This window comes from Anomaloglossus baeobatrachus, chromosome 3 (assembly GCF_048569485.1).
Source record: "Anomaloglossus baeobatrachus isolate aAnoBae1 chromosome 3, aAnoBae1.hap1, whole genome shotgun sequence".
Classification (NCBI taxonomy): domain Eukaryota; kingdom Metazoa; phylum Chordata; class Amphibia; order Anura; family Aromobatidae; genus Anomaloglossus; species Anomaloglossus baeobatrachus.
The window spans coordinates 118,984,142-118,998,717 of NC_134355.1; positions in this window are offsets into that span (position 1 = coordinate 118,984,142).

Consider the following 14,576-nt stretch of genomic DNA (forward strand, 5'->3'; position numbering starts at 1 on the left):
GTAAGATCTACAGGGAGTTTAAACAGTACACCTCTCGGAACAGTGTCTGGGAGGCTGTGGTGGCTGCTGCACGCAATGTTGATCGTAAACGGATCAAGCAACTGACAGAATCTATGGATGGTAGGCTGTTGAGTGTCATCATAAAGAAAAGTGGCTATATTGATCACTAATTTTTTGGGTTTTGTTCTTGCATGTCAGAAATGTTTATGTCTAAATTTTGTGCAGTTATATTGGTTTACCTGGTGAAAATAAACAAGTGAGATGGGAATATATTTGGTTTTTATTAAATTGCCTAATAATTCTGCACAGTAATTGTTATCTGCACAAACAGATATCCTCCTAAGATAGCCAAATCTAAAATAAACCCACTCCAACTTCCAAAGATATTAAGCTTTGATATTAATGAGTCTTTTGGGTTGATTGAGAACATAGTTGTTGATCAGTAATAAAAAAAATCTGCTAAAATACAACTTGCCTGATAAGTCTGCATGCGATATATATGTATATATATATATATATATATACTAGCTGTAGTACTCGGGCGCTGCCCGGGATAGTAACTGTCTCTCTTCGAGTTTCTGTCTGTCTGTCTGTCTCTGTTTGTATCAGTTTCTCTGTCTGTCTCTGTATCAGTCTCTCTGTCTGTCTCTCTCTATGGCTGGGGCCACACGGGGACTACTGCGATCCCCTTGCATGAGACTCGGCTCGTGCTGGCAGTACAGCAGAGCCCAGTGTCATGCTTGTGTCCTTGCAACTGAGGTCCGTTCGTGCGAGCAGACCTCAGCTGCGGGGGGCGGGCCGGCACTCAGGAGGGGAGGGAGGGATTTCTCTCCCTCTCTCCTGCGTAGCCGGCTATAGCCATTCTCGCACTGCACTAGCAGTACACCGGTGTACCGCGAGTGCAGTGCGATTTTTCTCTCGCCCCATTCACTTGAATGGGTGCGAGAGAAAGAGTCTCAGCTTGCAATCGCAGCATGCTGCAATTGTTTTCTCGGTCCGATTAGGGCTGAGAAAATAATCGCTCATGTGTGCTGACACACAGGCTAGAATTGGTCCGAGGGGAATGCGATGTTTTATCGCACTCCACTCGCACCGATTTTCTCGCCGTGTGGCTTAGGCCTATCTGTGTCTCTCTATCTCTGTGTCTGTCTGTCTCTCTGTGTCTGTCTGTCTCTCTCTGTCTGTCAGTCTCGTTCCCTGTCTGTTTCGTTCCAGCTCTGTCTCTTTCCCGGTCTGTTTCTTTCACAGTCTGTCTCTTTCACAGTCGGTCTCTTTGGATAGCTGTCTCTTGCCAGGGCTGTCTCTTTGCCCATCTGTCTCTTTACCAGTCTGTCTCTTTGCCCGTTTGTCTCTTTCCAGGTCTGTCTCTTTCCAGGGCTGTCTCTTTGCACGGCTGTCTCTTTGCTTGGCTGTCTCTTCCTAGGGCTGTCTCTTTGCCCATTTGCTCTTTCCAGGGTTGTCTCTTTGCTGGGCTGTCTCTTTCCAGGTCTGTCTCTTTCCAGGTCTGTCTCTTTGCCCGGCTGTCTCTTTGCCCATCTGTCTCTTTGCCTGTCTGTCTCTTTCAAGGTCTGTCTCTTTCCAGGTTTGTCTCTTTGCCCGTCTCTCTCTTTCCAGGGCTATCTCTTTCCAGGGCTGTCTCTTTCCAGGGCTGTCTCTTTCCAGGGCTGTCTCTTTGCACGGCTGTCTCTTTGCCCGGCTGTCTCTTCCTAGGGCTGTCTCTTTGTCCATTTGTCTCTTTCCAGGGCTGTCTCTTTGCCGGGCTGTCTCTTTCCAGGTCTGTCTCTTTCCAGGTCTGTCTCTTTCCAGGTCTGTCTCTTTGCCCGTCTGTCTCTTTCCAGGTCTGTCTCTTTCCAGGTTTGTCTCTTTGCCCGTCTGCCTCTTTCCAGGTCTGTCTCTTTCCAGGGCTGTCTCTTTCCCCGTCTGTCTCATTCCCCATCTGTCTCATTCCCCATCTGTCTCATTCCCCCTCTGTCCCTTTCCCCGTCTGTCTCTTTCCAGGTCTGTCTCTTTGCCCGTCTGTCTCTTTGCCTGTCTGTCGCTGTCTGTCTCTCTGTCTGTCTCTAGCTCTCTGTCTCTTTCCCTGTCTGTCTCTGTCTGTGTCTCTGTCTGTCTGTCTTTTTCTGTTTCTCGCTATCCGTGATTATAAATGCTCAGTGTATGTATGTGTGTATGTGTTTATGTATGTATGTCAGGTAAAGGAATCCGCACCGTCGCATTTACAATCACGAAATTTTGCACAGACGCCCCATGTGACTCGGGGAATGTCATAGACTATGTTTTGACAGGAAAATGTACCCCTGCACTTTACAGTTACTCTCCAAAAAACATGTCTCCATTAAACTGAATGGAGGTGGGAGCTGCAGGCTATTAATAGCAACTGTCACTGGTTTCTATAGGAACAAAATAAACTGTTAGGCTATGTCCGCACGTTGCTTTTTACCTGCTTTTTTGCTGCTTTTTCAACTGCAGCGTTTAATGCCAAAATGGTTGTGTTCTGCTTTTCAAGCAAAGTCTATGGGAATTTGGGTTTCTTGTCCGCACTATGCAGTTCAAACTGCAGCCTTTTTGTTGCAGAACTTTGGTCAAAAACTCAGCTTTGCAGTGCAAAACCCAAATGGCAAAAACATTGTCAATTGTTTTTGCCGTTTGGGTTTTGCGAGGGCTGCACAACCACATCAGGTGAGCAGTTTCTTTTTCTCCTCCTCACCGCTATCTCCCAGAACCTTCACATGCGCTCCCTTGTTTAATTCTTTATTTTCATGACTCTGAAAATTGTAGATTCACATTGAAGGCATCAAAACTATGAATCAACACATTTCAAAAGGTAGTCACCGGAAATGGTCTTCCAACAGTCTTGAAGGAGTTGCCAGAGATGCTTAGCACTTGTTAGCCCCTTTACCTTCACTCTGCGGTCCAGCTCACCCCAAATTATCTCGATTGGGTTCAGGTCTCGTGACTGTGGAGGCCAGGTCATCTGGCGTAGCACCCCATCACTCTCCTTCTTAGTCAAATAGCCCTTACACAGCCTGGAGGTGTGTTTGGGGTCATTGTCCTGTTGAAAAATAAATGATGGTCCAACTAAACGCAAACCGGATGGAATAACATGCCACTGCAAGAAGCTGTGGTAGCCATGCTGGTTCAGTATGCCTTCAATTTTGAATAAATCCCCAACAGTGTTACCAGCAAAGCACCCCCACACCATCACACCTCCTCCTCCATGCTTCACGGTGGGAACCAGGAATGTAGAGTCCATTAGTTCACCTTTTCTGCGTTGCACAAAGACATGGTGGTTGGATCCAAAGATCTCAAATTTGGACTCATCACTCATCAGACCAAAGCACAGATTTCCACTGGTCTAATGTTCATTTCTTGTGTTCTTTAACCCAAACAAGTCTCTTCTGCTTGTTGCCTATCCTTAGCAGTAGTTTCCTAGCAGCTATTTTACCATGAAGACCTGCTGCAGAAAGTCTTCTCTTAATAGTTGTTCTAGAGATGTGTCTGCTGCTAGAACTCTGTGGCATTGACCTGGTCTCTAATCTGAGCTGCTGTTAACCTGCGATTTCTGAGGCTGGTGACTCGGATAATCTTATCCTCCGCAGCAGAGGTGACTCTTGGTCTTCCTTTTCTGGGGCGGTCCTCATGTGAGCCAGTTTCTTTGTAGCGTTTGATGGTTTTTGACACTGCACTTGGGGACACTTTCAAAGTTTTCCCAATTTTTCGGACTGACTGACCTTAATTTCTTAAAGTAATGATGGCCACTCGTTTTTCTTTACTTAGCTGCTTTTTTCTTGCCATAATACAAATTCTAACAGTCTATTCAGTAAGACTATCAGCTGTGTATCCACCAGACTTCTGTACAACACAACTGATGTTCCCAAACCCATTTATAAGGCAAGAAATCCCACTTATTAAACCTGACAGGGCACACCTGTGAAGTGAAGACCATTTCCGGTGACTACCTCTTGAAGCTCATCAAGAGAATGCCAAGAGTGTGCAAAGCAGTAATCAAACAAAAAGGTGGCTACTTTGAAGAACCTAAAATATATGACACATTTTCAGTTGTTTCACAGTTTTTTTGTTAAGTATTTCATTCCACATGTGTTAATTCATAGTTTTGATGCCTTCAATGTGAATCTACAATTTTCTACACACACACACACGCACGCACGCACACACACACACACACACACACACTCAGTGTGGAACATAAGTATTTGATACACTGCTGATTTTCCAAGTTTTCCCACCTGCAAAGAATGGAGAAGTCTAATTTTTATCGTAGGTACACTTCAAATGTGACAGACAGAATCCCCCCGAAAATCCAGAAAATCACATTGTATGATTTTTAAATAATTACTTTGAATTGTATTGCATGAAATAAGTATTTGATACAATAGAAAAACAGAACTTAATATTTGGTACAGAAACCTTTGTTTGCAATTACAGAGGTCTGACGTTTCCTGTAGTTCTTGACCAAGTTTCCACACACTGCAGCAGATATTTTGGCCAACTCCTCCATACAGATCTTCGCTAGATCTTTCAGGTTTTGGGGCTCTCGCTGGGCAACATTGAGTTTCAGCTCCCTGTGAAGTTTTTCTATTGGGTTCAGGTCTAATTCTTTGTGTAGCATCATGGGAAAGTCAAAAGAAATCAGCCAAGAACTCAGGAAGCAAGTTGTGGACTTGCACAAGTCTGGTTCATCCTTGGGTGCAATTTACAGGTACCTCAAGGTGCCTCATTCATATGTACAAACAATTATACGCAAGTACAAACAATAAGTTAATGTCCAGTCATATACCGCACAGTAAGTAGACGGGTTCTGTGTACCAGAGATGAGTGTGCTTTGGTCAGACATGTGCATATCAACCCAAGAACAAAAACAAAAGACCTTGTAAAGATGCTGGCAGAAGCAGGTAAGATTATGTTATTATCCACAGTTAAACGAGTACTGTATCAACCTGGGCTGAAAGGCCACTCTGCCAAGAAGAAATTCCATAGTTTTTGGGAAATCTCCTTTTTAACAGTGAATGTCTGCTGTAATCTCAGATTGAAGGTTGCGGAGAGCCGGCGGAGAAATTCACACCACACAAAAATATCTGGTATGAATTCCTTCTCAGTGAAGGGGCACAAGTAAAGTGCTTTATTTTTTTACAAGCCTTTTATAGAGCAGTAATGGGTTAATCTCTTAGTAAAATTCCTAAGTATGCCATTGGCTATATTAAAGCATATGCAGAAAGCCTGTGAGTTTATCCATCTTTAGAACTTCTCTCTCAGTCCCTTCTATTGCTCGTGAAGCAGTTGTCACATAGCTCCGGCGTGCCTTATCTTCAATCCACCATAGCTTGAGGGGCCCTTGTCTCATGATATCAGCTGCTGACCTTGATGTACACATACTTGCTTTCCTGATACGCAGCAATAATCAGAAAACAGGCTCTCTCTTCTTACTCATATAAAAAAAATGTGGTTATAGAAAAGTATATAGAAAAATATATAAATTATCACATTAAAAAGCATATAGAAAAATATATTGTATTCTCACAAAGCCATTGCTCCAAAAGAAACAAAAAAAGCCAGATTAATGTTTGCAAATGCACACAGGAATAAAGACCTTAATTTTTGGAGACATATCTTATGGTCTCACAAAACAAAAATGTAACTATTTGACCATAATGACCATCGTTACATTTGGAGGACAGGGGAGTAGCTTTGAAGTCTAAAAACACCATTCTAACTGTGTAACACGGAGGTTGTTTTGCTGTAGGAGGGACTGGTGCACTTCAAGATGGCATCATGAGGAAAGAAGATTATGTGGCAATACTGAAGCAACATCTCAAGACATCAGTCAGGAACTTAAAGCTTGGACGGAAAGGAGTCTTCCTAATGGACAATGACCTTATGCATACTGTCAAACTGGTTACAATGTGGCTTAAGGATAACAAAGTCAATGTTTTGGAGTGGCCATTACAATGTCATGATCTCAATACTACAGTATTGAAAGTTTATGGGCAAAGTTGAAAAGGCAGGTGCGAGCAAAGCGACCTACAAACATGGCTAAGTTAGACCAGCTCTATCCTGAGGAACGGGCACAAATTCCTACCAACTATTGCGAGAAGTGTGTGGAAGGATATCCAAGACATTTGACCCAAGTCATACAGTTTAAGAACAATGATACCAAATACTAATGAAATGTATGTAAACTTTTGACTTTGCAGAAAATAATAAAAATAATAATAAAAATGGCTTAAAACATTCTCTCTCTCATTATTCTGGCATTTGGGAAATCTAAATAATTTTGGTTCCTAATTGATCTGATACGAGAGAGGTTTATTCTGATTTCATGTTACATAGTGAGGAAAACATGCTTATGTGTCATGTTAGATAGTGCATGTAAACATCTGGTTTCAACTCTATATTTTATCTAAAGTGACGCAGTATTTCAGAGTAAAACATCCACAACAGCAGTAACACAGATTGTGTCTTAATTCATACTGCCTGTGTGACGCCCTGGGCAAGCCAGGGGTCACAGGTCATAACACCACCACACCCTACACCCCAGTTAGGAACACCAAGGCTAACCTAAAATCCTTGTTGCCTTCCTCCAGGGGCTGATGTCCACACCAGGGGGTGGGCCAGACGGTTGGCTCCGCCCACCAAGGAGTTCACAGCCCTGGAGGCGGGAGAACCAGGCAGATGAGTTTAGGAGGAGGAAGTAGAAGGAAGTGGTAGAGGAGCTAAGTAAGAGTGGTGGCAGAAAAGGAACAGTTAAGAAAGCCTGAAGCTGGTCCGGGTGTGTGCCCCGGACTGAGAGACAGCAAGGTCAGCAGACGGCGGTGACTGTCTGCAGGGGTGACTGCTTGGAGGTTGCTGGAAGGACCGCGGACGGGTGGTGGCCCGGCGGTACCGGAGCGGTAAACGAAGAGCAGTCAGCACCAGTGGCAGGGGCCTTTCGGATCCCGGCAAGGCTAGGAGTCGCCGTGAATTTGCCAAATCCGTTAGTGAAGGGGACCTCTGGGTCTCCCTACAAGCAAGTCCCAATTGAAGGCAACAGTCCAACCGTTACAGAGAGACACCGCCACCGCCAGGGCACCAGTTTCTCAGGGCCAGCGCCTGCGGGCAAAGTAGGGCTCCTCCGGCCCATATCCAAGCCGGGGGGCGGGTTACCGGTGGGAACCCATCGAAACCATCATCATCTTAGGTGCAGGAAAAAGGGACCGTCACCATCAACTACTGGGGAAAGCAAGTGCAGCCGTCCGTGGGAACCGTCTTTCCAGCCGTGTGTTTTACCGAGAACTGTGTCATCGTCTCAGGCTGAGTGAGTACCACAGTGCCGCAAGGCACAGAGCTGCCCCCGCGTCCCTGCACCCCACCAAGCCCTGCATCACCCACTTCATCACTAGACCCCCTACCCACGGAGGGGAGGACTAACATCTAGCTGCTCCATACCATCACTCCCGGGATCCCCATACAGAGCAGCGGTGGTGTCAACAAATCACCACAACCGTGGGTGGCGTCACGGACAATAAACTATCCCAAATCCCAATCCCCTTTCACTCACGGGCGAGGAGTGCCGCTCGAGTCCCCGGGATCCGGCCCATCGCTCGAGCCACCGAGCAGCAGCAGTAGGCCGCAGCAGCCGCAGCGGCAGCCGGACCCGAGCAGAGGGAGAGCGTGGCGTCCCCTCCTCCGCCCGCGACAACTTGGCGTCACGAACAGGATCTTACCGCTCTGCCGTTGGGTAGAGGTGCGCCTTGTGACCGCCGGAGGTATCCGGCCGGAAAATTTCAGAAGTCGCCATCTTTGGCACGAAAAGTTCCCGCTCGAGCGTCTTCTCGAGTAGTAGAGGTGCGAAGGCCAAAACCCGGCCCCGATAGAGGAGGGGCCGGAAAGAGGCTAAGGGGGACAGAAACAAGATGTCTGCGCCCGACGGAGCTGCTGGAGGAGCGGTGGTCGCAGCCGCATGTAACTAGCGCTGTAGCGTGCAGGGACGCCAGGACTCTGCTGAAACACGTTCTTGGATCCAGAAGCAAGATGTGCCAGAAGCTCCAGGCCCAAGTCCACTTCATGCTGGCGAAGTGGACGTCGGAGATGAAGGGCCTGGCCGCAACCGTTTGGGCATCCGAAGTGGAGGTGGTCTCAGAGGAGCGGGTAAGCGACCCACGCCCCTATGTCCCCGAGGGATCGGTCGATACGGCTGAGGGGCCCGGCCTGCTGCCGTCCACCACGCTACCTCCCTCACTGCCCATGCCTGCGGCCAACGCCCCGACCGACCCGTTACCCCTGCCACCGGTAGCGGAGCCCGCAGCATCTGTGGGAGAGGGCCCAGACCTGCGGCCCCCGGGCCTTACCTTTACCACCGCCCTGGCACCTGTCCCGGCTTCCATCCCAGCCGCGACAGAGATGATGACGGCCCCGGCAGTCCGCCCGGCCGCAGCGGAGGCGATCCTTGATCAAACGCCAACACCGCAAGTCACGTTGACCGCTCCCAGGCACCGAGCCTCGGCTGAGGCACGGGGGGATGTAACTGCCAAGTGGCAGAGCAGGCCATGTCACAGCGGGGTCCCTCATTACTGAAGGTGCCGGTCGTAGCCGACACGGAGGGACTCTGGCTGGGTCCGTCCCCCGCACACGCTGAACCGGAGCAAACAGAAAGTGCTCCCGGCTGGGAGCGGCGGCAACAGCAGCTGCGCAGGGAGATCGATGCCCGAGAGGGGTGTAGAGTGGATGTGCATGCCCGCATGAATATGGAGGGAGATCACCCGCAGCGAGCTACCATCGGGGTCCACAGCGGTGCACCATGTGAAGGTGGCACTAGAGCCCCACGATTGAGGATGGACTGCTAAGCCGGCGGTCCTCTGCCTAAAAATTGTCCCCGTTGGGACCACCAGTGTTTAAAAATGAAAGTGATCAACTGATGGAGTAACCTGATTGTCTACCGTGATTGGAAACCGGCCGTCGCCGGCATCGTTGTCCCCGTGGGGACCGCTTGAAAAGTGTTTGCATAGGAACTCCTATGGACAAGCCCGTGCACTTGCAGGGCAATCACAAACGTTAAGTGGGTTGTAAATAAAAATCTGTTGTTGCAGCTAACCGTAACCGCCTCCGGAGAGGCAGGTTGGAGGGAGGGCCCGCAGTGGAGCAGGCTGGGGCCCAGCCACCACAGGAACCGGTGGCTACTCTCTGGAGGGGAAGGACAGATCCCGCTCGGGTAACTTGGTGCAGGACTGGGGTCAAGGGGTGCTGCCTGGGTTTTAGGGGCAGCATCAGGGCCAGGTTACTTGGGTGGGAGAGAGCGGCAGCTGCAACCATTTAAAATGTTTGCAACGTTTAAGCACTGAACCTCCTGATGTGGGATGATGTCATAAATTGTTATGTTTAACGTTTTACCTTTTATATATTTTCAGAAAATAAAACCGGTGTTGGACGGGCAGCCCGCGGACGGTCTGCATTTTGCTAAGGGGGAATGTGACGCTCTGGGCAAGCCAGGGGTCACAGGTCATAACACCACCACACCCTACACCCCAGTTAGGAACACCAAGGCTAACCTAAAATCCTTGTTGCCTTCCTCCAGGGGCTGATGTCCACACCAGGTGGTGGGCCATGCGGTTGGCTCCGCCCACCGAGGAGTTCACAGCCCTGGAGGCGGGAGAACCAGGCAGATGAGTTTAGGAGGCGGAAGTAGAAGGAAGTGGTAGAGGAGCTAAGTAAGAGTGGTGACAGAAAAGGAACAGTTAAGAAAGCCTGAAGCTGGTCCGGGTGTGTGCCCCGGACTGAGAGACAGCAAGGTCAGCAGACGGCGGTGACTGTCTGCAGGGGTGACTGCCTGGAGGTTGCTGGAAGGACCGCGGACGGGTGGTGGCCCGGTGGTACCGGAGCGGTATACGAAGAGCAGTCAGCACCAGTGGCAGGGGCCTTTCGGATCCCGGCAAGGCTAGGAGTCGCCGTGAATTTGCCAAATCCGTTAGTGAAGGGGACCTCTGGGTCTCCCAACAAGCAAGTCCCGATTGAAGGCAACAGTCTAACCGTTACAGAGAGACACCGCCACCGCCAGGGCACCAGTTTCTCAGGGCCAGCGCCTGCGGGCAAAGTAGGGCTCCTCCGGCCCATATCCAAGCCGGGGGGCGGGTTACCGGTGGGAACTCATCGAAACCATCATCATCTTAGGTGCAGGAAAAAGGGACCGTCACCGTCAACTACTGGGGAAAGCAAGTACAGCCGTCCGTGGGAACCGTCTTTCCAGCCGTGTGTTTTACCGAGAACTGTGTCATCGTCTCAGGCTGAGTGAGTACCACAGTGCCGCAAGGCACAGAGCTGTCCACGCGTCCCTGCACCCCACCAAGCCCTGCATCACCCACTTCATCACTGGGCCCCGGGACAACCAACCCCCTACCCACGGAGGGCAGGACTAACATCTAGCTGCTCCATACCATCACTCCCGGGATCCCCATACAGAGCAGCGGTAGTGTCAACAAATCACCACAACCGTGGGTGGCGTCACGGACAATAAACTATCCCAAATCCCAATCCCCTTTCACTCACGGGCGAGGAGCGCCGCTCGAGTCCCCGGGATCTGGCCCATCGCTCGAGCCACCGAGCAGCAGCAGCAGGCCGCAGCAGCCGCAGCGGCAGCCAGACCCGAGCAGAGGGAGAGCGCGGCGTCCCCTCCTCCGCCCGCGACATCTGTAGTTCAGGCAGCTTGATTCAGATTATAGATCCCATTCATGTTTGTTGAATGACTTGTCTGTTTTTATTTAAAAAAAAAAAAAAAAAAAGGGTAGTGTTAAACAAACAAAATGAACCCAATTTGCCTTTTGATGTACCTGTGGCTCTAGCATAACCTCTCTTTTGCTCCCCAATTGTCTATTGTGGCATTGTTGCATTGGTGATATCCATTCTACAACACAAGAGTGCTACACCCAATCACTGACATCAGCAGACATGCCAAGGTAGACGACACAAGACCGCTGAGACTAGTGATTAGCTGCAGCATTCATGTACTGCAGACAAGACATCACTGCTGCAGCCCTGTTAAAAAAGAGCTGCAGAAAACAGTGAATCGGTAGCAGGAGCAAAGGGTAAAGCTGGCTTTACACGCTACGATATTTCTAGCAATTGCTAGCGATATCGTACGTAAAAGCACCTGCCCCCGTTGTGCATGCGATATCGTGTGATCGCTGCCGCAGCGAACATTATCGCTACGGCAGCGTCACACGCACTTACCTGGTCGGCGGCGTCGCTGTGACTGCCGAACAATCCCTCCCTCAAGGGGGAGATGCGTTCGGCGTCACGGTGACGTCACCGCGACGTCACTAAGCGGCCGGCCAATCATAGCGGAGGGGCGGAGATGAGGGGGACGAACATCCCGCCCACCTCCTTCCTTCCTCATTGTGGGCTTGTTGCAGGTAAGGTGAGGTTCCTCGCTCCTGCGGTGTCACACACAGTGATGTGTGCTGCCGCAGGAACGAGGAGCAACATCTATAAACAACCATTAACAATTTTTGGTTTTAGGACGCCCTCTCCATGGAGAACGATTTTCACCACTTTGGAGGACGTTTAAGGTCATTGGTAAGTGTTACACGCTGCGATACCGTTAATGACGCCGGATGTGCGTCACTAACGACGTGACCCCGATGATAAAACATTAACGATATCGTAGCGTGTAAAGCCCCCTTAAGTTATACTGTTATTTTTAAGCAGTTCCTGCAATTATTCCATTTTTTTAAGCAGGCATCCTTATAATTGAAGGTTTACAATTCTTTTTATTTACAGCATAAACAATAACCAAATAGTCAAGTTCACACAAATGTATTACATATGTTATGTTCGTAAGTAAAATACATTTTCCTTATATTGGTTTAAGCAAAGAAGATATCAAGATCTAGTCATAAAATGTGGAACAGAGATCAAAGATCAGACAAATAATCTTGCAGGATTGACTCTTCGTCAAACAGTTAAGCGGTCACATAACACATGCACTATAAACGCTTCCTTTTCCTTGAAGCCCTGGTGTATTAGTATTGTAGGAATTCTGTTGGCTTAATTATATCAGTTATGTTGGGTTTTAGTCATGTTGAAGAGTTATGAATCATCCCTGTATGATCTTGATCTTTATGATCACTGGCCTATTATTTTGTTTCTTGTTACGTAATTCATACAATACGTGAAATAATTACAATAATTATCTTTTATTCAAATTACCACTTTTATCCTATTTATGAATCATACTATGGCCCTTATTAGAGGTAAGGTGAAAACTGATAATGGAGAATCACATTTTTTGTGTACATGTGAATAGGATACATTTTGTTCTATTATATCTGTAAATGATTATATTTTTGTCCAAAAATAAAATTAAACTCATGTGTCCAAACCCCCAAACCTTATGGATCACCTCTATTATGTCTATACAGTGACTTGCAGTGACTTTTTACCGATTTTGTTACATTACAACTTTTGTTTACATATATTTGTTATTTGATTTGTGTGTGATTCATAAGCAAAAAATAGTCTAAGTTGGAGAAGGGAAGTGAGAAAAATATAGGCAAAAATTATATTTATGGGATAAATCAAATAAAAATTGCCATGTCCATATGTATTCACCCTTTTTCTATGAAACCCTTAAAAACTTCTGGTGCAAGCAATTACTTTCTTAAGTAACACGCTTAGTGAAAGGAAGTCCACCTGTGTGCAATCTACAAGTGTCACACTGTCGGTCAGTAAATACACACCTTTTCTGAAAGGCCATAGAGGCTGCAACACCATTAAAGGGAACCTGTCATCAGAAATTTAGCTTGAAACCTAAAAGTTTCCCCCTCTGCAGCTCCTGGGCTGCATTCTAGGAAGGTTCCTGTACTTTTTGTGGCCCCTTTTAAACCAAATTAAATACTTTATAAACGTGTACCTTTTGCTATGTAAATTTTGAAAATTGTCCATGGGGGCGGGCTCTCTGGTGACCGTTGCTGTTCCTCCGGCAGATTTACGCCGCCCCCCAATGCTGAATTTCATATCTCAGGACGCCGCCCCTGGGCACCCGTGGTCCCGCGCATGCGCTGTGCGACTGTAGCGGGACTGTGCACTGTGTGCACGTGTGACCGCTGGTGATGTTTTGCACAGGCACGAGGTTATGGGCGGCGCTGTGAGTGTCATCAGCAAGTGCCGCCCATAACTTCGTGACCGCACTTTCCCCTCTTCCTCCAGCGTTCTGCGCAAGCGCTTGCTGGCCAGATGACCCAACGTCACCTCTTTCCCATCTTGCCCGGCTGCAGGATAATATGGGAAGGAGGTGACGTCAGGTCATTTGGCCGGCGAGTGCTTGCGCAGAACGCTGGAGGCACTGGGGGAAAGCGCGTCCACGAGATTATGGGCGGGCACTTGCAATGCATTCACAGCGCCGCCCATAATCTCGTGCTTGTGACACACGTCACCAGCGATCCTGGCGTGGGCGGCACCTCGGGCGCAGTGGGCTCGGTGGGCCGGATCCCGGGGACTCTAGCGGCGCTCCTCGCCCGTGAGTGAAAAGGGGAATGGTTGTGGGGATTTATTGTCCATGACGCCACCCACAGTTGTGGGGAGGTTGTGACACCACCGCTGCTCTGGACGGGGATCCCGGGAGCGATGACAGGGAGCAGCTTGGATGTTGTTTTTCCCCTCCATGGGTAGGGGGGTTGGTTGTCCCGGGGCCCAGTGAGGGGAGGATGGCAGATGGGTTACGGGACCTGGTGAGGTGCAAGGTCGCGGGGGCAGCGCGGTGCCGCACAGCACAGTGGTACTCACTCAACCAATGATGAATACAAAGTCTCCGGTAAAACAAACAGCTGGATGGACGGGTCCCACAGACGGCTGCGGTGGTTCTTCTCCCGGTAGGTTGGCGGTGACTGCCTTTCCCTGCACCTGTGTTGTGTTCTCGGTTCTGGTGGCTTCCCACCGGTAACCAGCTCCCCAGCTTGGATGGAGGCTGAGGGAGCCCCTTTTGCCCGCAGGCTCTGGCCCTGGGAACTGTAGCCTTGGCGGTGACTGTATTTCCCTTCACGGTTTGAGCTGTTGCCTTCAATCGGGTCTTGACTGCTGGGAAGCCCCGGAGGTTCCCTTCGCTAACGGATTTGACCAGTTTTACGGCGACTCCAAGCCTGGTCGGGGTCCGTAGGCCCTGCCGAATGGTGCTGGCTTCTCTTCTCTCCCCGATCCGGTACCGGCGGGCCACCGTCCGTCCCCGGTCCTTACAGTTCACGTCAATCAGCCTCGCCTGCAGACGGTCACCACCGTCTGCCAACCTTGCTGTATGTGCCCGGGCCACGCACCCGGACACGGTCAATCTCCACTACTACCACTTCACTCTTCCACTCCCTAACTCATCTCACTTCTTTTGTCCCACCTCCAGGACTGTGAACTCCTCGGTGGGTGGGGCCAACCACCTGGCTCCAGCCCCTGGTGTGGACATCAGCCCCTGGAGGGAGGCAACAAGGATTTTTGTCTGACTTCGGTGTGCCTAGCCGGGGTGTGGGGTGTGTTGTTGCAGTACCTGTGACGACCTGGCTTGTCCAGGGCGCCACACACACATCTATGTCTTGGTATTAAATGGA